Source organism: Peromyscus eremicus, chromosome 19 (genome assembly GCF_949786415.1).
Source record: "Peromyscus eremicus chromosome 19, PerEre_H2_v1, whole genome shotgun sequence".
Lineage (NCBI taxonomy): Eukaryota > Metazoa > Chordata > Mammalia > Rodentia > Cricetidae > Peromyscus > Peromyscus eremicus.
Window position 1 is genome coordinate 72,359,355 of NC_081435.1, and position 25,390 is coordinate 72,384,744.

At 41.9% G+C, this 25,390-nt stretch overlaps 1 pseudogene; it reads right to left on the reverse strand.

The window, feature by feature from the left end:
* Positions 1-15,033: 15,033 nt before the first annotated feature.
* LOC131895987 (non-histone chromosomal protein HMG-17-like) lies at positions 15,034-15,305 on the reverse strand (annotated as a pseudogene).
* Positions 15,306-25,390: the final 10,085 nt, after the last annotated feature.

A 25,390-nucleotide genomic window follows, 5' to 3' on the forward strand; every position in this document is an offset into this window, starting at 1 on the left:
GCTTTTTAAAGGCAAAACCCACAAGCCCTTCAGGGCAGTTGGGGGGGTTTGCCACGGGTGCAACTTGGACTGGTTTATTTTTATCTCTGTTCTCTTTTAATTGGGTGAGGGTATATAACCTTTGAATTTACTGGTTGGTGGTTACAATTATCACTTTGGGGGCAGTCCAGCACAAGTCCCAGGCTTTGTCCTTGAGCTACCATGGGGGCTAGCTGGCCTAGCATGTACTGACTGTGGGTGCTAGCTCAGTGGTCTAGGCTCTGTCCTTGACTCATGTACATAACTCTAAGTTGGTGAGGGGTCCCAGACAGTAAACATCTGGCTGAACTTTGAGCAGTCAGAGTACGTGCAGAAAGGGAGCTCTGGCAAGGACTGTCTTTTGTTCATGGCCCTCCCAGAGACTGCTTGCTCAGTCTCAGGAAACTGAAATTGAGGCCTGATCTCTGAGAGAAGACTGAGCAGCCTGTTATGGCATCTGCTTGGTCCTTTCAGAAAACAGAAGAAAAGCACTCTTCTACCAAAGGGTTAAGTGACACAGAACTTCAGTTTTTCAGGGTAGTGGTGCATGCCTTTAATACCAGCACTCAGGATGAGGAGGCAGGTAGCTCTCCGGGTTCAAGGCCAACCTGGTCTACAGAGCGAGTTCCAGGACAGCCAGGGCTACAGAGTGAGACTCTGTCTTTAAAAAAAAAGTGTAAAGAAGCTGCTGGGTAGAAATTCAAATTCCTCCAGGGTCAGCATCTCTTGAAGTCAAGCTACGTGCTCAAATTTGCATTCTGCATATCCTCTGTGGCTTTTTTAGATGAACTGTGTCTGACTGGTCATCTCTGGTGAATTCTCTGTAAGAAGAGGGGTAATCAGTTTTCTCCAGTGACAAATGACTCCCCCACCAATAGGTTATCGAGTTCTAGACTCATATTTCTCATAATATCCACCATCAGGTGAATGTAGTATGTATGCACAATGATAGGAGTACTAGTCAGTCAGGAAGAAGACCAAAACTATGCCACTTGAAGAAAAATAAATGGAACTAGAATCCCTGTGTTAAGTGAAATAATCTGGGATGAAAAAGACAAATGTCAACTGATCTCATTTATGAAACATAAAAGAAGACATAGAAATGGTCCTAGTCATTAGTAAATGGAACAGAGACAAGTGGGAATTAGTGGGAGAATAAGTGTGGGTAACATGAGATAAGAAATCATATTTACCTTGTGTACATGTATGAAAACATTATGGTGAAATGGGATATATGTAGTATATGCTGACTGTACTGGCTGGTTTTGTGTCAACTTGACACAAGCTAGAGTCATCAGAGAGGAAGGAGCCTCAGTTGAAGAAATGCCTTCCATGAGATCCAGCTGTAAGGCATTTTCTCAATTAGTGATCAAAGGGGGAGGGCCCAGCACATGGTGGGTGGTGCCATCCCTGGGCTGGTAGTCCTGGGTTCTATAAGAAAGCAGGCTGAGCAAGCCAGGGGAAGTAAGCCAGTAAGCAGCATCCCTTCATGGCCTCTGCATCTGCTCCTGCCTCCGGAATTCTGCCCTGTTTGAGTTCCTGTCCTGACTTCCTTCAGTGATGAACAGCGATGCTGAGGTGTAAGCAGCATAAAGCTTTTCTTCCCCAACCTGCTCTTTGGTTGTGTTTTGTTGCAGCAATAGAAACCCTGACTGAGACACTGACTTAGATCCTCTGGATATGTTCCAGGCGATGGAGAAAAGAGATTCGTGGGGACAGAGCAGCCATGTGGGTTTCCCACTTCCTTCTGGAGCACTGATGAACTGTGGTATGTACCTATTAAAATGTTGTTTACTTAATGACAAAAAAACTGTGGAAATCTGTCTTTGGTGTGCTACTACAACCCAAGTTTGTTTAGTGTGACTTGTCAATGATTTTAACATGTTTTATTTGAAATATATTAAAAAATGATGTGTGTGTGTAAGGGGAGAGGGAGGAAGAGACTGTAGATTTGTGCACAAGTGCAATGGCCATAGAAGCCAGAAGAGGGCGTCAGATCCTCCGTAGCTGGAGTTACAGGCAGTTGCAAGTTGTCTGATGTGGGCCCTGGAATTTGAACTTGGGTTCTCTGTATGAGCACTACGAGTTCTTAATCGCTCTGCTCATTAACAGCCCTGTTAATGACTTTATTTATGAATATACCACAGCCTAGTTTACTGTGCCTGGCAAACTCCTTAGCATTCTTCTGCTTTATGTAGGTCAAGGAGGTAATTGGTATTTAATATCTGAAAAGCAAACAGATGTCTTAGATAGTGAAGGATGGTACTGCGGCTCTTGGTTTGCAGCATTGCTGTCCTGTGTCTGCATTTTATTCTTTTGATTCATCCTTGGAGTTCTAATCATCGTGAATCAGAAAGCCTAAAGAACCTGCAAGGAATAAATAAAATGCTGTCTCCCATGGCTAAGTGCCTCGGAGACAATACAAACATTTTGTAAATGAAGGATGTGGCCTTACAGCCTGAGTCGCTTATTGCATTTGTACTGATAACAGAAGAAGGATTGCCACCATTTGTTTCCGTTTTCCGGGCCCTGCAAGATAGTGAGCATGAGAAGAGCCAGTTCCTTGGGATCTGGCCGGGCATAGGTGTGAGGTAGAAATCATGGCCAGGTAGAATTCTGACGAAATCGACATTAACTGAAGAGCTTTACACCCAGTGGAAGCTGTCCTTTACCCTTGACCTCTGTGTGACCTGTCCATTGGACAGATTGAAGCAGTCATTTTGAGACAGAATGTCTTAGACGCTGCTCTTTATAAAGCGTTGGGATGGCAGGATTAAACAGAAAACAGACCTTTTGAGGCTAGATGAGTTCAAGTTCTAATCACGGCCAGGTCATCTGCTAGAATGTAACTCAGGACATTTGATTTCTCTAACCCCCAATTCTTTTCTTTTTTCATTAAGAAATTTTCTACTCACCCTACACACCACCCACAGATCCCACCTCCTCCCTCCTCCCACCCCCTAATTCTTCACTTATAGAGTGAAGATGGTACCTGCCTGACTATTGTATGGCCAGCTGAGGGGCTTGTGCCTGCACATGGGTGACACCTACCATCTGTGTGTTCCTGTCTTCTAGGTGGAACTTAATAAATCAGAATGAACATGAGGCCAGGCCAATGTGCCAAAGGGATCTAAGAGGACTTGGGACTTGCTGGCTGCTGGCTGTGAGTCTGTTCGGAGGCATGACGGTGTGAGCGCATACCTGCATGTTTACATCATTTCCCAGCTGTATTAGAAGGCAGCAATAGTGCCATGTGCTTTTATTTTGTGCTCTGCATTTTTCTACACGTTGTCCTGGTTATGTAAATTGGAAATGGCCCACTAACCACTTTTGTCTTGGGGTACAGAAAGAAAGATGGGCACAGGATTTACAAGGGACTGGTAAGAACAGATGACTGATCCCGTAGAGTGCTCTAACTGTAGAGTGCTCTAACTGCCTCTGCCACTGTGCGGTTTAGTTAGCATTCTAGAAATATAGGGGCATGTTTTCAAGAAGCATTTCCTAAAATATACGTACTTTGCAACTGCTATTTATGTGCCTGTGTTTAGAGTGTTCTGCCCGTCATAATTTGATGCAAGACTTCCTGTTTCTTTAAGACTTCCTGTTTCTTTTCAGGAGACAAGAGAATGAAAATAGAAAGTTGGGAAGATAGTTCTGTGGGTGTGCCAAGAGTGAGAGAAAAATGCACGTTGTTGAATCGGGAAAGGTAGCTCAGTGTCACAACATAGATACCTTTTTCCTACATTTTTTAAAATTTGTTTCTATTTTAACAAAAACTGTTTATTTTGAGGTTTTAGCATAGCAATGCAAATAAAATACAATAAAGAAGAAATCATGATAGATACCCGGTCCTTTAAACGGCTAAACACTCCTTGTCTCCTTTTGAGATCATCTTTCAGATCTGGTGTCCATTTGTTTGCTTCTGACCTTCGTCATGGGGCAGGCTTGGCACCACGGGTAAGAGCATTGATTTTTGGCATGGGACCAACTCAGTACCCATCCTGTGCTCTGCCACCCATTAATTGAGTCATCTTGCATGTGGGATGTAATTCTCAGGTCCTCACTTTTCTCATTTGAAAAATGTCATCTGTAGAGTGACAGTAGATCCCTCACAAGATTACTGCATCAAAAAAGTGGCACCTGCCCATGACAAATGACCAGAAAATTCGGTTATTATTGTGCTATGTTTATAACAGACACGTTGGTATATTATTATTTATAGTAGGGCTGAAATGTGAAAGGTGGAGTGGACCTAGGAATGTGGGTGCAAAGGCCTGGAAAGAATGTGCTATAAGAATTGGTGTGTTTCTGTTTCCTTATTTGTTTGTTTCTTTGCACCCAGCTGAATCATGCCCTTGGGAGACTGGGGATAGCACGTAGAAGAGAAGCCTGCTCTTTAAACCTAAACATTCCTACTATAACACGCATAAAAGCTCTCCCTGACAGCCTCCATTCCTCCTGACTTTAAATAAGTTATCATGAAAAGATTTGTTTGCTTTTGTTTTCTCAGTTCATTTGGGCATTTTGACGAACCCTTCCTGAGCTTTGGAGGAGTGCACAGCCCTGGGTACTGGCCAGCAGGCTTGGGAAAGAGGAAGGAACACATAAAATGGGGCAGAGACTCAGGCCTGAACGTGCAGACCCACAGGGATGTGGTCTCGGTGTGATGTGAGAAGATCTCAGACTGGGGAGACTGCTGAGGGCAGGGAGGGGCTGCTGCCTTGCTGGTAGGGAGGATGGCTGCTAAGGCTGTGTCCACCATAGAGGTCAAGGTAAAGGATGCTTGCTAAAGATGGGCAGAGAAGCTTTATGTGAGCCCGTTACAGTAGGGCAGAAGGAACTCCGTGCCATTGAAACACGGAGTCAGAGAAGGTTTAGGGCTGGAAAGCCGTTCACTGACTTGCATTGGCTTGCATCCCATACTCCATGGCTACCCTTCCTACTTTCCCATCGATGGATGACATGCACTTGTACTTTAGATAGTTGTTAGGTGATGTATTTATTTTGGTTACTTGTGACAGATGACTGTATACTCATTTACACATTTGGAGTCTGGTTTTCACTGCATACCCTTGGTGTGTCCTCTTTTTCAGGAGCTCTTGCTGTGTTCTGGATACTGTTCTGCTAACTCTCATCTGTCAGCTTTCCCCCATGGTTTGTGTTTTTAAAACTCAAATTTCCCTCCTCCTTATTTAGACCATAAGAGGATTTTTAAAAGAAGAGTGTTGTTAGGGTCACTGTGGGTCTTCACTGAGTCTTGGCACACATTGGGAGGTTAAAGAACGACTTTGGAGTCAGTTCTCGCCTTTCCTCCTTTGTGTAGGATTCAGGATTGAATTCAGTTGCTTTTGCACAACAAGCCTCTCTACCCCCTGAGCCCTCTTTCCAGCCCCATGACAGGATGTACATAATTCACTTCCATTAGCCGTCACGTTTCACTCTTTATGTGCTAGGTCATTCATTTTCATGTGGTGTAAAATATGAATCCAACTATGAATATATTGAGTTTTCCTATCAATAGTTTATTTTTAAAAGTCTGTTTTATTGTGTGTTTTCCTTGTAAAATAACAGGCAGATTTGTGACCTCTTTCCGTTATCCCTTGGGAATGTTTGTGTCTCTGCAGTGGAGTTGCCTTGTTCTGCAGCTCTGTGGGTGGCCTTAGCATCTGGAAGGTGAGGTAGCTTTGTTTGATTAATTTTTTTAAATGTTAAGTATTTGGCTACATGGTGGGGGCTTCTCGTTCTGAGTATATGAGGCTGAGGAATCCTTCAAAAACCTTCTGGAATGTTGATTGGGATAATATTGAATTAATGGGTTATTTTTGGGCCAAATTGACCTGCTACAAAAACCATAAACTAACACAAAATTTCAGTGGCAAGAAAACAAAAGTTAAGGTAGTCACTAAAACCACTAAGTCCCTGCCATGCCAGGTTCCAGGAAACTCCAAGCACACATGCTGCTGGCCTCTTCTCTTTATCATGACCGGTCCTGGCATTTTATATTTCTATAGTGACCCATCGATTTTCTCAGCAATTACATTTATTAGCACAAAATTGACACTGGTGTTCTTTTTTCCCCTTTGTTAAAAACAGATTTTTTTCTCATGTAATATAATCCTGATTATGGTTTCTCCTCCCTCTGCTCTTCCCAGTTCCTCCCTACCTCTCTTCCCATCCAAATCTACTACCTTTCTCTCTCTCAAACGGGCTTATAAGAAATAATAATAACATAAAATTAAAATAAGATAAAACAAGAATTGACACATTGGGATAGGTCAAAACAAATAAGTTTAAGGGACCAGAGACCCACTCATTCACACACTCAGAAATCCCATAAAAACACTGAAATGGAAGCCATAGTATGTATGCACAGGACATATAAGGTAAAAAGAGGGAAAATAAATAAAATAAAAGCAATGTAAAAATAAAAGATAAAGTTTTAGAAAATGCAGGGAAAGAAGCCCTGCCATTGTAAGACCGGAGCCTCCTAGGATACCCTTCAGCTTCTTTCCCACTGGGCATGCAGTCTACCGTTAAAAGTAGTTTGTTTTCCCGGTGAAAATCACTTGCAAGCGGAGATTTTGCTTTCACCAAGAGAGTTATCAATTGGAGATAGCTTCCCTGTTAGATGGGGACATGTGTCCACTTCTCCTTTCAGCTCCAGGACTCCATCTGGTACAGACCCTTGCAGGCCCAGTGCCTGCTGCCTCAGTCTCTTTGAGTTCATATGTACAGTGGTTCTGTTGATTCAGAGGGCTTTGTTTTCTTGGTGTCCTCCATCCCCTCTGGCTCTTATAATCTTTCTTTCTCCTTTTTTATAGGGTTCCCTGAGCCACAAGGGGAGGGATTTGATGGAGATATCCCATTTAGGGCTGAGTGTTCCAAGGCCTCTCATTCTCTACATCATATATGGCTGTGAGTCTCTGTATTTGTTCCCATCTGCTGCAGGAGGAAGCTTCTCTGAGGATGGCTGAGAAAGGCACTAATCTGTGAGTATATAGCACAATAACATCAGGAATCATTTTATCACTACATTTTTTTTTCCTTTTTAAAGACTGGTATTATTTGGTTTTACCGTAGGATCCTGGGCTAGCTAGTCTCAGGTTCTTGGTCACACAAGCAGTGTCAGGTATGAGTTCCATCTCATGGGGTGGGCCTGAAGTCAAATCACTTGTTGGTTGGTTACATCAAGTTTTGTGCCACCATTGCCTCAGCATATCTTGCAGGTAGTAAACCATTGTAGAGCAAAGGGTTTGTAGCTGGGTTGTTGTTTGTGGCTGGGTTGGTCTTTGCTTCCCCTTTGGTAGTATTCAGAGTACCTTCTTGTACCCAGGACACTGGAATGTAGGGGTGAAGGCTCTGTGTAGGCACCAGCTTGTCTTCTTCATGTTCCATGAGAGATGAATTATGTCAGTATTGTCTCCAGCAATGGGGCTGTGCTGTCAATTTGCGGAGGGCAAAATATAGTCTTAGTAACAACCTGGGTTGTTTAGGGGTTCCCATGAGACCCCTTTGGCCAACAACCCATTTATATGTAAACCATTCTTGGTACTAGAAGCTTCATTTGGTGACAAGAGATATCCAATTTGGACTTTGTCTCTTCCATTGTTTGGCGGTTTCATTTAGATCACCTTCATACATGTATACATTTTAAGAAGCCTCTGTTTTATTAGGTTTCCATACTATCTCTCAAATGCCTCTTAATTTTAGCTGTCTCTTCCCATATTCCATCTCTTATAGCTTCTTCTGCCTCCTCTCAGCTGATCTTTTTGTTCTGGTCCTCTGTAACTCCATCCATCCATAACTGTTTATTTTATGTCCCTTACCTAGGGAGATCCATCTATCCCCCAAGCCATTTACTTTATATCTAACCTCTGTGGGTCTACAGATTGTAGCTTGGTTATCATTGACTTAAAGTTAATATCCACATATAAGTGAATATGTACCACATTTGTCTTTTAAGACCTGGATACCTCACTCAGGATTTTTTTTTTCTAGTTCCATTTATTTATGTGCATTTTTAACAGGTGGCTAACATTTTATTGTATAAATATACACGTTTCCTTTGTCAATTAATCAGTTGAGGGACATCTAAGTTGTTTCCAATTTCTGGTTTTTATGGGTAGAGCAGCAATGAACATGATTGAGCAAGTGTCTCTATGACAGATCGAAGCATCCTTTGGTTACATGCCCTAGAGTGGAATACTGGATCTTGAGGTAGATTGATTCCCATCTTCCCGAGCAACCATTACACTGATTTATATAATGGCTGTACAAGTTTGCATTCCCACCTGCAATGGATGAGTGTTCTCCTTATTCCATATCCTCACCAGCATGAGCTATCATTTATTTTATTGATCTTAGCCATTCTAATGGGTGTAAGATGAAATCTCAATGTTGGTTTGATTTTCATTTCCCTGATGACTAAGTGTGTTGAACATTTCTTAAGTCCAATGCCTTAACTACTCAACCATCCTGGTGCAGGCAAATATTTCTTTAAGTGTTTCTCAGACATTTGAGAATTCTCTGTTTAGATAGATGTACCATTTATTAATTGGGTTATTTGTCTCTTGATATATAGTTTTTTTGAGTTCTTTATATATTTTGAGTATGAGCCCTCTATTGGTTGTGCAGTTGGTAAAAATCTTTCATTCTGTAGGCTGCCATGTTGTCTGAGTGATGTCCTTTGCCATGCAGAATCTTGTCAGTTTCATGAGGTGCCATTTATTAATTCTTGATCTTAGTGCTTGTATTAATGATGTTTGGTTCAAAAAGCTTTTCCTGTGTCAATGAGTCCAAGGCTACTCCCCACTTTTTCTTCTATCATGTTCAGTGCATCTGGTTTTATGTTGAGGTCTTTGATCTATTTGCAGTGGAGTTTTGGGCAGGGTGATAAGTATGGATCTATTTCGTTTCTTCTACATGCAGCCATCCAGTGTTATCAGTATCATTTGTTGAAGATGCTTTCTCTTTCCCAGTGTGTATTTCTGGCTTCTTTATAAAATACCAGGTGTTCATAGGTGTGTGGATTTATGTCTGGGTTTTCAATTCGACTCCATTAGTTAATGTGTCTGTTTTGTGCCCATACCATATTGTTTTTTTATTACTATAAGTTCTGTAGTTCAGTTGAGGTTGGGGACAGTGATACCTCTAGCAGTTCTTTTATTAGTCAGGATTGATTTAAATATTCTGGGGTTTTTGTGTTTCCATATGAAGCTGAAAATTATTCTTTCAGGTTATGTGAAGAATTGTATTGAAATTTTGATGGGGATTGCATTGAATCTGTAGATTTCTTTTGTTAGGATGGCAATGTTGACTATGTTAATCATACTAATCTAGGAGCATAGGAGATCTTTCTATTTCCTGATAGTTTCTTCAGTTTTTTTCTTCCATGTCTTAAAGTTTTCATCATATAAGTCTTTCAATTGCTTGGTTTTAGTTACCTCAAGATATTTTATATTATTTGACGCTATTATTATCTCCCTGATTTTTCTCAGTCCACTTATTATTTGCATATAGAAAGGTTATAATGTTTTGTGAGTTAATTTTGTATCCAGCTACTTTGTTGAAATGTTTATCAGCTATAGGAAGTTTCTCAGAGGAATTGTTAGGGTCACTTTGGTATACCATGGTATCATCTGAAAATAAAGATACTTTGACTTCTTCCTTTCTAATTTGTATCCCCTTCATCTCCTGTTGTCTTTTTGTTCTAGCTAAGACATCAAGCACTATATTGAATGGGTTTGGAAAGAGCTGACAACCTTGTCTTGTTCCTAATTTTAGTGGAATTGCTTTGGTTTTTCTGTCCATTTAAGTTGATGTTGGTGTTGGCTTGCTGTAAACTGCCTCTGTTATGCTGAGGTAGCTTCCTTGTATCACTAATCTCACCAGGACTTTTATCACAAAGGGGGGTTGGATTTTGTCAAAGGCCTTTTGAGATGATCATATTTTTTGTCTTTCAGTTTGTTTATATGGTAAATTATATTTATTGATTTATGTATGTTGAACCATCCCTGAATCTCTGGGATGAAGCCTACTTGATCACAGTGGATAATCCTTTTGATACGTTCTTGGATTTGGTTTGCAAGCATTTTACTGAGAATTTTGGCATCTATATTCATAAGGAAAATTGGTCTTAAATTCTCTTTCTTTGTTGGATCTTTATGTGGTTTGGGTATCAGGATAATAATGGTTTCATAAAATGAATTGGGCATGTTCCTTCTGCTCAATTTTGTGGAATAATTTGAGGAGTATTGGCATTGACTCTTTTTTAAAAGTCTAGTAGAATTCATTACTACAACCATCTGGCCCTGGCCTTTTTTTGGGGGGGGAGTTTATAATTACTGCTTTTATTTCATTAGAGGTCATAGGTCTGTTTATATTGCTTATCTCATATTGGCTTAACTTTGGTAAGTGATATGTATTGAAAAACTACCCATTTCTTTTGTATTTTCCAATTCAGTAAAGTGTGTATGTGTGTGTGTCTGTTTTGAGAGGAAGTCTATTTACTGTTTGATTTACTGAAACTTAAAATATTCCATCAAATTACCCAGGAGAATTCAGGTAGCAGAAATATATAACATGTACATTTCTTCACAAGGTCTCCAGTCAGTTTTCTGAGGCTATAAAATGATATGCACATATATGTGTACTACGCCATTTAAACCACCCCAACTTTTGGTACTTAAGAACTCAAGTATAGAAATAAGCTTTGTGGTACTGAAGTAACAGGACCTCCCCTCAACATGATTGCATAGGTGTTTAAGGTTAAATGTGAACATGATGTGAAGTTTCAAGTCAATCAATCCCATTTGAATTGTGGGTTCAAAGCAGCACGTTAGACACATGCCCATAAGAATACCTTCACTGAGCACATAACTCACTGTGTGTGCATGTGTAAGGAGACAGGTGGAAGTCAGGGCAAGGCTGACTGAGCCACACTGGTAACTATTAGCCATATGCAGCTGTTGGCAAGTCAGGCATACACAGTCTTCATAGTCAGTGTCTTCCCTGGGATATCTTCTGCACTGGAGTCTCGTCCATGAACAGCTGTGTCTTCCTGCTCCACAGTGCAGACTCAGTGGCTGCTCCATACACACCTTGATGGGTGAGTCTGTTCTGCATTTGGGACCTGCAGGTTGATATATTGACACAGAAGAGGGCTGGAGCTGTTGGCTGGTGAGGGAGGAGCTTCTGCACTCACACAAAGTGTTTGTTTTTCCAGACACTCAGCGAGTCACTTTGGTTTTGTATTTCTGTTTCAACATGGAGTACAGGTTTTTAAAGTATGTCCTCATAATTCTCTGGATTTCTTTGATATCTGTTGTTATGTCTCCCTTTTCAGACCCTGGTGTTCTTCACACACACACACACACACACACACACACACACACACACACATACACAAAATCTTGCCCTTCTAGTCTATTTTTCTTCTCATTTTTAGCTTCTAATTTTAAAAAAAAAAACACCAATCGTTCTGGACATTTTTCTCTTCTTTTGTAAGTAAACAGGTTTTGGTTGGGATGATGCTTTCTATTCTTCTTATCCGTGCCATTGACTCTGCCCTTGTGTCTTTAGGCTGTTCCCCCCACTTAGGTTTCCTTTCATTAAATGATCTCTTCAAAGCTTTCTCCTTTCATCCTTGTGTTTAAAAAGCTGCGACTACTCTTTGGGTCAGGCTTTTGGTACAGTTGCCAAGAATTCGTTGCTCACCTCAAGGTCAGAAGATATTTTCCAGTGTTTCCTTCTAGAGTCTTCATGGATTAATATCTCCCATTTAGCTCTATGGACTATTTGCATTAACTGTTGGGTGTGGTGTGTGGTGAGGGTCTAAGATCTTTCTTGCCACTGTTTTGCATGTTTGTATCTGATTACCCCAGCCCCGATTGTTGAGAGGACTCTTTTTCATCTCTATTAATTATCTTGGCACCTTTGTCAAAATTAAGCTGATTGTTACATAAGAGTTTATTTCTGGACCCTTAATTCTATTCCACTGATTTATATGCCTATCCTGTGCCAATGCCACCCTCTTGATTAATGCAGCTTTATGGTGAACACTGAAATCAGAAAGTGTAAGTCCTCTGACTTTATTCTGGGTCAAAATTGCTTTTTGCTTTTTTTTTGTATTTTTATAAGAACTTGAGTACTAGTTTGCAGATTCCCCCCCCCCCTCCACACACACACAAATTTATTCTGGCATTTCAGTATGGTTTAGGGTTAATTTACTTATTATTAGTATAGGGACAATACCATCCTGACAATATTAGATATTTTAATCTTTGAACATGAAGTGCCTTCATTTATTTATGCTATTTTAATTTTTCTCAGGAATTTTAAAACAGCTTCAGAATAATATTTTGTTTATTTTGCTAACTTTATTTCATTTTTGGGTGCTTTGTGAATGTAGTTTTTTTTCAAATTTCATTTTCAAATTGTTTGTTACTAAAACATATAATTTGTGTGCTGATTGTGGGCTCCATGACTTTTATAGACTTACTCACACGGGACACCTGATATCATAACATAATTTTACTTTGTTTCCAAGCTGGATGATTCTTCTGTCTAGTTCCCTTTTGTTTTCCACTCTCCCTTTCTCCCTTTCCTGCTTCTCCTCATCCTTAGTTTTGTGAGTCTCTTATTGCGTTGACTAGGGCCATTCACCTCAATATTGAACAGACATTTCTGGTCTTCCCACAGGGAGGGAATGAAACATTTGCTGTTTTGTTATTACGTTACTGGATTTTTACAGATGTCCTTGGTCAGGTTGAGGGCATTTCCTTCTGTTTCTTTTTGTTGTTGTTTTGAGATGTAGTGTTGCCATGTAACCCAGATTTGCCTGGAACTTGCTATGTAGACCAGGCTACCTCAAATTGTCTTCCAAATGCTGGGATTACAGATGTGTCACACCATGTCTGTTTTCCTATTTCTATTCCTATTTCCTATTCGATAATTTCTTTTTCTTAAAAATCATGAATGAAGCTGGGTGGCGGTGGCACCTGCCTTTAATCCCAACACTGGGGAGACAGAGGCAGGCGGATCTCTGTGAGTTTGAGGCCAGCCTGGGCTACAGATCAAGCTCTAGGACAGGCTCCAAAGCTACACAGAGAAACCTTGTATAGAATAAACAAAAAACAAAAAAACAAAAACAAAAAATCACGAATGAATTTGGGATTCTGTCAAATGCTGTTTTTGTATCTCTCAAGGTAATTTTTCTTTGGAATATTATTATATCAATGTAATCTATTAAAGTATTTGGATGTTAAACCAACCTTGTATTTGGGGGAAAGTAGAACTTGATCAAATTTTATAATCATTTAAAGATACTTCTGAATTTTGGTTTCTGGCATTTGCTCCAGGGGTGTCATGTTTTCTAGGGCTTCAGCAATGGAGTTGTAGGTGCCAGGTAGCTAGGGGAGCATGAAGGTCAGGAGTCTGAAATCACCATGTCAGCAAGGCTGTGCCCCTTTGACAGCTCTCACGATGGCTCCTCCCACCTTTTCTGGCGGTTCCCAGCAGCCCGTGGCCTCTCTGTGGATCTGTCACTCCAGCCTCTGCCTGTGTTTTCATATATGTTCCTTCCGTTTGGGTCCAGATTAACCGCCTTCTTATAAGGACATTAGTTGTTCTTTGTTTGTTTTTGTTTTGTTTTATCACAGCCTGCAAGAAAACAAAGCATGATCTTCCTGTATGAGTTTCTCCCAGCTGCTGTGACAAAGAGCTCCCTGGCTGAGGAGGTTAGAACAACAGAAATTCGTTCTGTCACAGTTCTGGAGATCAGAAATCCAAGGTCCTGGTGTGCAAAAGATCGACTCCCTGGGAGGCTGTTAATAAGACATGGCTCCAGGCCTCCCTTCAGCTCCGGATGGTTGCTAACAATCTTTGGCATTCCTTGGGATGTAAAAGCATACTTCGTTCTTTGCCGTCATCTTCAGTTGGTAATCTCTGTGTCTGCATCCAATGTTTCCCTTTTCTTAAAGACATGGTCATGTTGAATTAGAGTCTACCCTATTCTAATGTGGTTTCACGGTAACCTGATGGCCTATGAAGACTCCATTTCTTTTTCTCCTCTCTCTCCCCCTTCCCCTCCTCCTTTTCTTCCTTCTTACCTCCTTTCCTTTTTAGTGTTGAGGATTGGATTTAGGGTCTGAGCATGCTAAAGAAGCACTCTACCAATGAGCTATATTCCTAGTGCCAAAGACCCTATTTCTTTTTTCATAAGCCAAACTGTACCCAGCTTTATTAAAGATATTTTCCATAAACAATCATGGTTTTTCAGGCAGGACATGGGCAGACAGTCATTAACAGTATACAAGAGTTTCCAAACTCCCTTCTTGTATAGACTACCAAAATCAAAAAGCCACTATAAAACCCGATGAGTCTTCATTTGATGCTTTGAAAAGTGGGAGAGCTTAGAGCGAGGGCTGACAGTTCACATTGAGGATGTTGTTGAACAACTTTTCACAAGCTGACCCTGACTTTCAGGAAACGAAATGAACACGGCAGGATCATCATGAAGATCCACAATCTTTTATAAAAGGAACAGCTGCTCAATGATACCACTGCAAAGTCCAGATTGCCTGATAGACTGGCAAAACCAATTTTGGGGGTCGGGTTCAGACAGGTCTCTGGTTTTAAAGGAGTTACGTCTATGTTGTTGGTGCAGGGGAGGAGGGTATGAAAACGGATTTAGAGTTTCTCCACGTACAAGGCATTTTGTGCCATGGTGGCCATGTATGTCAACACCAGGATGTTTCTCCTGAGAGCCAAGAGGAGTCTTTCAAAATTATCATGGAAAGATGTTTTCCCACATCAGCCACCATCAATCCAGCTTGGGAGACATTTCGCTAGTGACACAGGTTCCTTTCCCCAAAAAACAATGAAGTGTTCTGTGTGCTAACAACATAGCTTAAAAAAAAGTAAAACAAAATTCTGCATTTCTATAAAACTTGGTAAAAATAGTATTTCAAACTGTGCAGTCACCAGAAGTACACAGTTATCAAAAATGCACACATTTCACTTGGCATCTCCAGCACCGTCAGCTTTCTGTGCCCGGTCTGTTTTGGCGTCTCCATTTTCTGCAGGATTATTCTCATCCTTACCAGCATCAGCCTTCTCCTTCTTCCCCTTGGGGACCTTCCCCCCTTCTTTGCAGGGCCCTTTTTAGGCTTGGGCTCTGGCTTTGGAGGAGCAGGTTTAGCAGACAATCTTGCAGATCTTCTCTGTGGCTCATCCTTCATCTTGGCTTTATCTCCTTTAGTATCCTGTTCAGCCTTTCTTTTGGGCATGGTGGCGGCGGTGGCGGGGGATGTCAATGCTGAACGTGGGGATGCAGCAGTATGGTGCATGGGTTTGGTCTGTCTAGGGGTCGTTCTCACTGCTTCTTCCCAAAGACCCTATTTCCAAAGAAGGTTTTGGGAGTTAAGAATTGAACATATTTTGTTGATTGTATTAGTTAGCTTTGCTTTGTTGTGGCAACAGTACTTGCAAGGAGCAGCTTCAGGCTTACAGTTGTGGTCTATCATGGTGGAAAGGCACAGCTGAGCAGCTGAGTTCATTGGCACGATGAAGTGGGGGAGGTTGACCAGAAAGCAGAGAATAAATCTAGAACTAGAGGTAGAACTTCCAAAGGTCCACCCCTAGTGTTCTACTTTGTCAGTCAAGTCCCGCATCCTAAAGGTTCCACAATCTCCTGAAATATCATCCCTAGCAAGAGAAGTAGTGTTCAGAACATGAGCCCTTAGCAACACTTCAGATTACAACCTTAACAGGGGTGGATGTAATTCAATCCAAAAGTTCTAGTGTTTCAACTCAACTGGTTTTCAATTGTGTGGTGACGAGAGGAGCCTGTTGGTGTCCTGTCCGGCTGCCTTCCTACCCACCTGCGACTTGAGTTTCATCTACTCCCTGTACTGCAGACTTCCATCTCTATTGGTTATCTCTCTTTATCTCTTTTTAAATTAACCTTTATTTTTATTTTATAAATGTGGGTCTTTTGACTGCATATATGTCTGTGTACCATATGGGGCAGTGCCTGTGGACGCTGGAAGAGTGCATGGGATCCCCTGGGGGCTGATATTACAGAAACTTTTGAGAGACCATGTGGGTTCTAGGAATCAAACTCAGGTCCTTGGGAAGGGCAACCAGTTCCCTTAACCACTGAGCCATCTGGCCAACCATGGCAAGATCTGTTTTGATCTTAATATTGTTCCCAGTGACCTTTTATAGACGTTGTGCCGATGGCCCGATTTGATTTGACAACAGTGTCAGCAATTCTTCTTGGATGAGTTTGCCTGAGCCTCTAGATTTATAACAATAACAAATGCCTCTTGGTGCTCATATTCGAACATCACTCAGCCACATTATCCTGTCTGGGTAGCATTCCTGGCCTTTGGTTGGTCTCTGTGCTCCCAATGCTACTCTTTAAACAACCCCCTTGATGTTGTTTTTAATGGTCGGTCGGTCGGTCGGTGCCATTGTGTTAGTTGTGGGTTCTCCCCAACTTACAGAGCAGTCTTTACTTGTCAGAATCGGTTGTGCAATGGTGTCAGCATCATGAGTTGATGGCCGGTGTGCCGGGAGCTCCTCCAGCCCTGGGCTTCTGCAGAGGAGCAGGAAGCACTGACTCTCTGGAGAGGTGATTACTGGAGGTCAGTTAAGACAGTTTCCAGCACAGGGACAGGGGTAGTTCAGACGGTGCTGAGTCCTACTTAAGGTCTTCTGTTTGTCATTTGAGACAGAGTCTCACCCTGTAGCCTAGGCTGACGTAGAACTCAGTAGGTCACTCAGGCAAGCTTTGAACTCACTGAAGTCTTCTTGCCTCAGCCTCTCAAGTGCTGGTATTATAGGAGAGAGCAGCTGTGCCAGGCTCCTAAATCCTGCTACTCACAGGGAAGACTCTGCTGGTGATTTAAAGTAAGCCATTCACTCTGACATCGGAGACCACTATCATCATTCAGATACTCCCAATTGTCAACATAATACACACTTCTGGTTTGTTACATTATTATTTCTGATTGCTTGTCCTGGTCTCTGCCTGGTCTTATGCCTCGGCTACCAGTGGCCAAAATCCTGTAGATGCTGCCCACAGAGGCTGTGACTGGTGCCAATCCAGCTCATTCTTTGTGAGTTCCCACAGAGTAGAGAGCCTTCCCTTGTCAGATGGTAGGGAATGTTCTAATTTTCATATCCAGCTGAACCTCTGACTTTTTCCATGTCTACTTCCTGTGCATGCTTATAGCAGCCCTCTGTGAAAAGCTTGCCTCATTTTGCTTCTCATCCAGCTCTTTTGCCTCCGACATGCTGACCATCCTCCAGGGACCACAGCCACTGTTGCTGTCCTCAGGTATAAGGTGCCCTCTCTGTCTGTGCCCATAGATTGCCTCACTTCTCTAGTGCCTCTGTGTGGCCTGCCTGTGTCAGTGGTAATTAGTGAGACTAATGTGCCTCTTCATTCCATCATAAGCTTCCTGTGAGAAGGGTCTGAATTTTGCTTTGTCCTAGGCACTCTAATGACTCCTGTATGTAGTCAGTGTCTCAGAACGTTTGTTAGTCAGAATTAGGAGCCATTGGCTAAGGAAGTCATGAAGCATTCATGACTTTTTAGATCATATATCCATACTAAAACAACTCAAACCTTTAAGTGTAGAAAAACGTATTTCTAGAATATTTTCAGAAATGCAGGCATGGTTCAGTGGTTAAGAGTGAGTACTGTTCTCACTTAAGACCTGAGTTCATTTCCCAACACCCAGATTAGATGGCTCACAACTGTCATAACTCAAGCTCCAGGGGATCTGACATCCTCTTCTGGAATCCTCTACACTACACTCATGTGCACAAACCCTCACACATGTGCCGTGGGATGTCTTTCTGTATGTGGTAAATATGTGAGGCTCCCATTGGATAATAAAGAAAGCTGTTTTGGTCTATGGCAAGAAAACTTACAGCCAGACAGGAAATCCAAGCAGAGATACAGAGGGAAGAAGGGCAGAGTTGAAGAGACGCCAGCCTGCCACAGAAGGAGCAACAGGATGCCAGCAGACTGGTAATGCCACAGCCACATGGCAACATACAGATTTATAGAAATGAGTTAATTTAAGATGAAAGAGCTATCTAGCAAGAAGCTGAAGCCACAGGCCGTACAGTTTGTAATTAATATAAGCCTCTGAATAATTATTTTATAAGCGGCTGTAGGACTGCAGGTGGGAGAGATTTGTCCGGACTGCTGGGCAAGGCAGGACTGGAGAAAATTCTGTCTACACATATGCATAAACATAATTCAAATAAAATATATCAACAAAGGAATAGTGCTGATTAGTGACATGTTATCTGGGTTCATGTTTGATTTCCTTTACTACAATGTGAAGTTCAGTTGTACAGCTGCCAGCAGGTTGGCCATAAAGAGAAGTGTGTATAATCTACACATTCTATACTATATTTGAATGACATCTTTGGGAAAAGGAAGCAACTGTATTCTTGATGTAACCTGGAAGATACTAGTTTTATATGTGATTTAAGACCTTTCACATTTAATTTTACATGAATTGTGGCATGTACTCTTATGTAATGGAAAAATTTCATTAAGAAGCTACAAGTGCATATGATCTCAAGTCCCTATCTCTACCATAAGCTAAAAGACCAAAGAACTGTTTAAATATATGCTGCAGATAGTGGTCCTCATTCTGATATCTTCTCTACACCCTAAGACTTAACCAGCTTCCTATGCTCAAACTTGGCCAGATGCTTAAACCCTGTGTTACTGAGAGCCTTGGGTCCCTGTTGCTAGAATAGCCATGGTTATAATGTAGGAGAACCGCCAGTCTTGTTCAGAATCTTTAGTAGAAGAAAACTTTAAAATTACTGCTATACTTCTTGTTAGAAAATAGCTCATAATTATAACCAACACAGAGTTTTACTAAGAATGAGCAAAATCATCATCACTCTTCATCAGAAGCAATTACCCTTGCTTACTTTCTTCTTCTTCTTCTTTTTTTTTTTTTTGGTTTTTTTGAGACAGAGTTTCCCTGTGTAGTTTTGGTGCCTGTCCTAGATCTCACTCTGTAGACCACGGTGGCCTCGAACTCACAGAGATCCGCCTGGCTCTGCCTCCCGAGTGCTGGTATTAAAGGTATGAGCCACCACTGCCCGGCTTTACTCTTACTTTCTAAACATTTCTGTGATGATTTATTATCAGATTCCACAAGGACTGATAGAGGTGTTCACCCAAGACTTAGGATAAATATGACATTAGTGGTAGATACAGAACATGAAGACCTTTGGCTTTCTTTATTCTTTACTTGCTGAGACATTTGTTTGTTAACTCATCTATTCAGCAAACATTTACTGACCATCCTTTTGTACTGGACTGTGGGGAAAACATAGTTGAACAAACCAGTGTTTCCTCCTGAATACTAATCTAGATGGAAAGATGGGGCTTAATTCTGAAAAACAATAACCTGAGGCAGAGACACAAGAATACCATAAGGAGTTTTGGGAGACATGTTATCAGAAATGTGTTCTTCCAGCCAGGAAAGAGAAGCTCATGTTTACTGAGTGATAACATTGACCAAAGACTCAGTACCCATGCCAACCCAGTCTTGGGAGGTAGGTCCTATGGTGATGGGCTCATATTAAGATTATGTAACTGGAAATTCAAGGAAGGAACAATTACTTGAGAATAAATTGTTGGAGCAAAGGAAAGTATTTGCTTGAAAAACTAGAAAACTAATGAGTAGGAAGTCTGTCACCATCAAGGAACTAAGGGAGCAAGTATAAGGCTGATACACAAAACTGTGGGAGTCACAGCAGATAGGCTTCTCAAAGACAATTGTAAATATGGAGGCTTACTGTTCTGACACATGGGCTACTGTATTCTGTGCGCCACTGGATATTGTGGGTCCTGTGAATCTAAAAAGAAGGTACTGTTGAGAAAGCTGCATGACTAATGTCTTATTGGATCCTTTCCCCATTTGTAGTTACTAGTGTAGTTAGTTATTAGGGTAACCAAGTTATCTTTTCTTGGGAAAACAGAAGATGGCAAAGCCTATATTTCCCAGAGGACCAAGAAAGACAGAGATAAAGACCTTGGAGGACAGAGGGAGGTAATTGAAAGACAATTGTCAGGGACAAGCTAGTGAAATGAAACCTTACAGAACAGTTACAGCCAATTAGGTGGCTTTGATCTGAGGCATCATCTACAGCAAAGCAGAGGGAAGCCAGCAGCGTCCTCCTTAGCTTTGCAACCTCAAAAGCAATGATGTTTATCTTACTTATTTTTAAAGAGTTATTTATTATTATTTATGTATACAGTATTCTGCCTGCATATATGCCTGCTGGCCAGAAGAGGGCACCAGATCTCATTATAGATGGATGTGAGCCACCATGTAGGTGCTGGGAATTGAACTCATGACCTCTGGAAGAGTAGCCAGTGCCCTTAACTGCTGAGCCATCTGCCCAGTCACCAGCAATGACTTCTAATAAGCCAAGATCAAGTGGAGCCAGAGTGTTGATTTAGGGGGAAACTGAATTTAGGGAGTGGAATCTGAAAAGGAATTGGGTGGTGTAGGGAGTGAATGGGTAGATGTGCTGGAGATGGAAAGGGTCTGGCCAATTTCTGTAGGGCCATCAGCAACAGCAAGCTATTTGGGCATCACTTTATGCAAAATGGGAACCCAACCCAATTTTTTAAGTAAGAGAATAATGTGATCAAATTTACATTTTAGGAAAATTAATTTGAATGAATTCTGAGTTTGCTTAAAGCCCCATCTTAAGGTAGACAAACTAAAAGGGAGCCCAGAGGACACCTGAAAAGCACAGAACAGCCAGGGGTTATAAGGATGGTGCAGTCCCTTCTTCCCAGTACTCAGCATTCATGAGTATTCATTTATTTGTTATGGGATTACTTGTTTGAAGTCTCACCCCACCCATTAGAATGGAAGCTCAGAGACCTCACCTAAATGGTTCATCCCAAATACAAGAACAGCACCTCACAAGCAAGAGACTTAGATTTTGGGTCAGTAAATGAGTATATCAACTGCACTCTAGGGCAGGCTCCATGCTCAGGGCAACACAAAAATCAACTCCATGTTGTTGTTTGTGGGCTTTCTGCTTTGTTTTGGATATATTTGTCTTGTTAGCTTTTTGTTTTGTTTTGATTTTCTTTTTTCTGTTTTATTTTGAGATAGATAGATAGATAGATAGATAGATAGATAGATAGATCGATCGATCATAAAGTTAGGTGGGTAGGGAGATGGAGCAGATCTGGGAGAAGTAGGAGGAGGGGAAAACATAATCAAAATATGTTGCATAATTTTCTAAACAGAAAAAAATCCAATAAGAACACTGATACTTTATTTAAAAACATAAGAAAGGAGAGATTAGAAATACTCAGATGCTAGTTTGCACAGATTTCCACCAGTAAAAATGGGTTTAGGAACTGGGATGGAGAAACAGATAATCCTTATAGGGATTTCAAGATATTATGCCTTGTTATTCCTCCCAACAGTCACAAAGGCAATCTGAAAGACAGTCATTTCTTCAGAGCGCTCACTCTGTGCTACATATGCTGGGGGTTGTGTTTGTAAAAAAAAAAAAAAAAAAAAAGCATTTGCTACAGTTACTGGAAAAAAAGTTCCCATAGTCTACTGGAGAAAGCCTCAGCTGAAGAATTGCCCTTATTAGTTGTGTCGTGGGACATTTTCTAGATTGCTATTGTATGTAGGAGGGCCCAGACTGTAGTGGGAAGTACTGTTCTTAGGCAGTACTGGGCCTGGACCATATAGGAAGGTAGTTGAACATGAGCTTGGGAGCAGTGGTCAGTGTTCCTCCATTGTCTCTGCTGTGTTTCCTGTCCTGAGCTCCTGTCCTCGGTTTTTCCTCGGTGATGGACTGTAACCTGAAAGAGGAATTACCCTTTCCTCTCCTATGTTGGTTTTGGTCAGTGTTTATCATAGCAACAGAAAGCTAACTAGAACATTGGGTCACATGCCCACCCTGGCACACTGCTGGTCAGCTGACCTCTTAGCTTACCATGCTGGAGTGTTGGTTGTAAAGAAGGGGTTTGTCCTCATCAGCCATGCCAGTGTCTGTTTTACAAGACTGCTACTTACCTGGTTAGTGACTGACTTCCTACCCATTCATTGTGTTCATATGACCCCTGGGAACACAGCACGTGTGACTTTACTTCCCACCTCCTTCTGGGTTCTCAAGGAGCCATGGTAGTTTACAGGACATCAGTGCATGCTGCTTAAATGGAAGGACCACGAAGCTCTTCTGTACCACCCAAGATCTGCAATCAAGTCACTTTCAAGGCTGTGCCTAGGGTAGATTTTCAACGACCATCTGAAAGGAGCATTTAGTCATCTTAATAACACGAATTAATCATCAGTCTGGCCTGCTGGACAATGTCGCAATCAAAACAACAGATCCTGAAATGTTCTGGGCAGAAGGAAAACGCACAGGCACAGCTTCACTCGAAACTGCTGCAGCTGCGTCCAAGAAACTTCCAATCAAAAGCATTCTCACCAGAGAATCTAAAACTTTCTGGCCTTTAAAAGTGTTTTTGTCACAAAAGGGATGTCAGCCATGTAATTTCAGACTTTAACAAGAAGCCGAATTGCAGTAATTATGGACATTTTGTGAGCAGCTCACTTCCACCCAATGATACAGTTGAAGATGTATCTGACCCAATTGAATTCTGCCTTCGTTATCAATTTCTGAAGACTATAGCTGTTATTAATAAGACATTAAGAGGATATCATTTCCTTTGATGGTGATTTGATCTCCCAATAAAAATGAGTTATTAGAACAATTAGAAACTGCACTGGGTTTGGCTGTCTAGGCATGAGATTCAGTGTTTTCTCTGACACGTTCATCCTTTGGAAAATGTGCATCTTCCTGTTTTTCTCTCCAATCTGTTTTAAATTATATGGGAGTGAAAACTGCCCCTTTATCTTTTAAAGAAAGTTTTTGTAAGAGTTTGCTTCGGGGAATGACTGTGCAGCTTTAAAATGCAGCACTGTCCTTTTGACTAACCTGACTCTAGCACTTAGAGAAATCATCGGTGTATTGTACCAGGCCCAGTGCCTAAAGTTGCCTCGTCCTGCAGCAGCCTGGGCACAGGTGTTGCTCTTTCACCATTAGAAATGTGGCAGGTGAAGCCCCTGGGTAGGCCTGGCTTTCGAGTTGCAGCTGATGGGGAGGGTTGAGAGAAGCTTCCTTCAGAGGAGCCACTGTGGAGCCTCCTGGCAGGGGTCAAGCACTGCGTCCTCATGTGAGCATGTGAAGGAAAGCCACTTATCTTTCGTGTGGGAACCAAAGGATGCTGTCTGCATGCTCCTGGACCATCATGAGGAGCATTTACAATGTGCTACTTGATCCTGCCTTATGCGACCTGTGCTCTCTAAGAAAGTGGGGGCCTGAACTGGAAGACTTCACAAGGAGAGCACAGGGTAAAGCTAGAATTTCTCAGGGAAATTCAGCTGGGCTGATTGCCTTGTGAGATGGCCAGCTGCAGTCCTGTGTTAGCCAACAAGTAAGGCACACCTTCAAATAGCTTTTCCCTTTTCTTAGCCAAAACATGTTGGAAAAAGCCAAGCATGCCAGCTCATCTTTATCACACTAACTGGACATGCCCAGAGTGTTCTTGTGTCCACCATCTTAACCTTTCAAACATGCTCCATGAGGTTCTTGTCAAGTTCCATTTCTGTTGCTGTGACAAATTCCCTGACATAAAGTAACTTAGAGAAGGGTTTACTTGGCTTACAAGTCTACGTTTTATAGTCCGTCATCGTGGGGAAGTCAAGGCAGGAGCTTGTAGCAGCTAGTCACATCACAAGGTCCAGGAGCAGAGGGAGAACACACACATGCTTACCTCTAGCCCATTTTATCTGCTCTTACACATTTAAGACCCAAACCAGCAATAGTGCTGCATACTTCCAGACTCGGTATTCTCACATCAGTTAACAGAATTAAGACAACCCCTCATACACATGCCCACAGGCTAACCTGGTCTTAATACTTCCTTGAGACTCTCTGGGTTTTTCTTGATTATGTCAGTCACATTGGCAGTCAAAACAATCACAACTGAATTGAGCATGCCTCAAATGTATCTACCATTTTTCCTTATGTTCTCAGACTGAGCATGCTCAGGGATGTGCTCCCTCACTGAGCATGCTCAGGAATGAATGTGCCCGCCCCTAAATTACCTTCTTACACGACAGTTTCTAAACTCTCTAAAGTGTCTGTGTTTTCTTTGTCCAGGGAGAGCATTGGGAAGTAACTTCTGTGTTTTATGTGTGCACTGCAGGCAATACGTCAATTCTTTCCCCCTTTCTTGGCTGTACTTGTTTTGGCTTTGTCTGCCAAGATGTGAACCCACTGTGTGTGGCTGTATAAGGTTGGCACAGAAGTGTCTAGACTGGCTAACAACATATATACACACCCAGAAGGGAATGGAAAAACCTTCTCATTCACCAAAAGCTAATTGTTATGAATAATGTTTTCCCACCATGGTTATTAATCCAGTGATTGTGTCCAGGGGCGTTTGCCCAGGCAGGCTTAGTCAAGCTGAGGCACTTACTCCACAGGATGAAGCCAACTCTGTTCGCTAGAGAGATGAGGCCAAGGTTCATATCATTCTGCCCGATTTTCAGTCTCACAGACACTGGGCTTCTCAACTCTGAGTCACTGGTCTAAAGAAGGTGGCTTTGGCATATCAACGCCTCCGACTTCTCTGAGAACTGAATTTCTAGGCATTTTTCTTTCCTGAAGTGATGAATGCCAAAATGACTCACCTGAGAGACTTGAGTCTTAGAGTGAAGAGGAAGGGAAGTCTGCGCAGACGATGTGGTAAACTGTGTGGAAAAGAGAAAGGGAAACCTCACACAAAATCAGTGCTGAGGGAAGACACCCTGAGGCTGAGGAGCAGAGGTCCAGAGGGATGCTCAGAAGAGCTAGCCTGCCTTGAGCAGCAGCACAGTGGCCCTCCGATCTAGAGTCTGCAAGCAATTTAGAGATGAGAGCTCCTAAACAGGAATGCACAGTGAGCAGATTTGTGTGAGGAAAGGTCAACAGCAGTGGACAAGGTGAGGAGAAGGAGGAAGAATGCGAATGAGCAAGAGAAGCCAGTTGGCAAACTATTGCCAGTATTACACACACACACACACACAGTTTATTCTTTCATACATTACATCCTGACCACAGTTTCCCTTCCCTTCACTCTGCCCAGCTGTCCCCCTCCCCCAACCTCCTCCCCTTCTGCAACTTCCCCTCTCTCTCAGATCCACTTCTCTGTTTTCCTTCAGAAAATAAGAGGCCTCTCAGCGATATTATCTGAACATGGCATAACAAATTACAGTACTAGGCTGGACTAGGC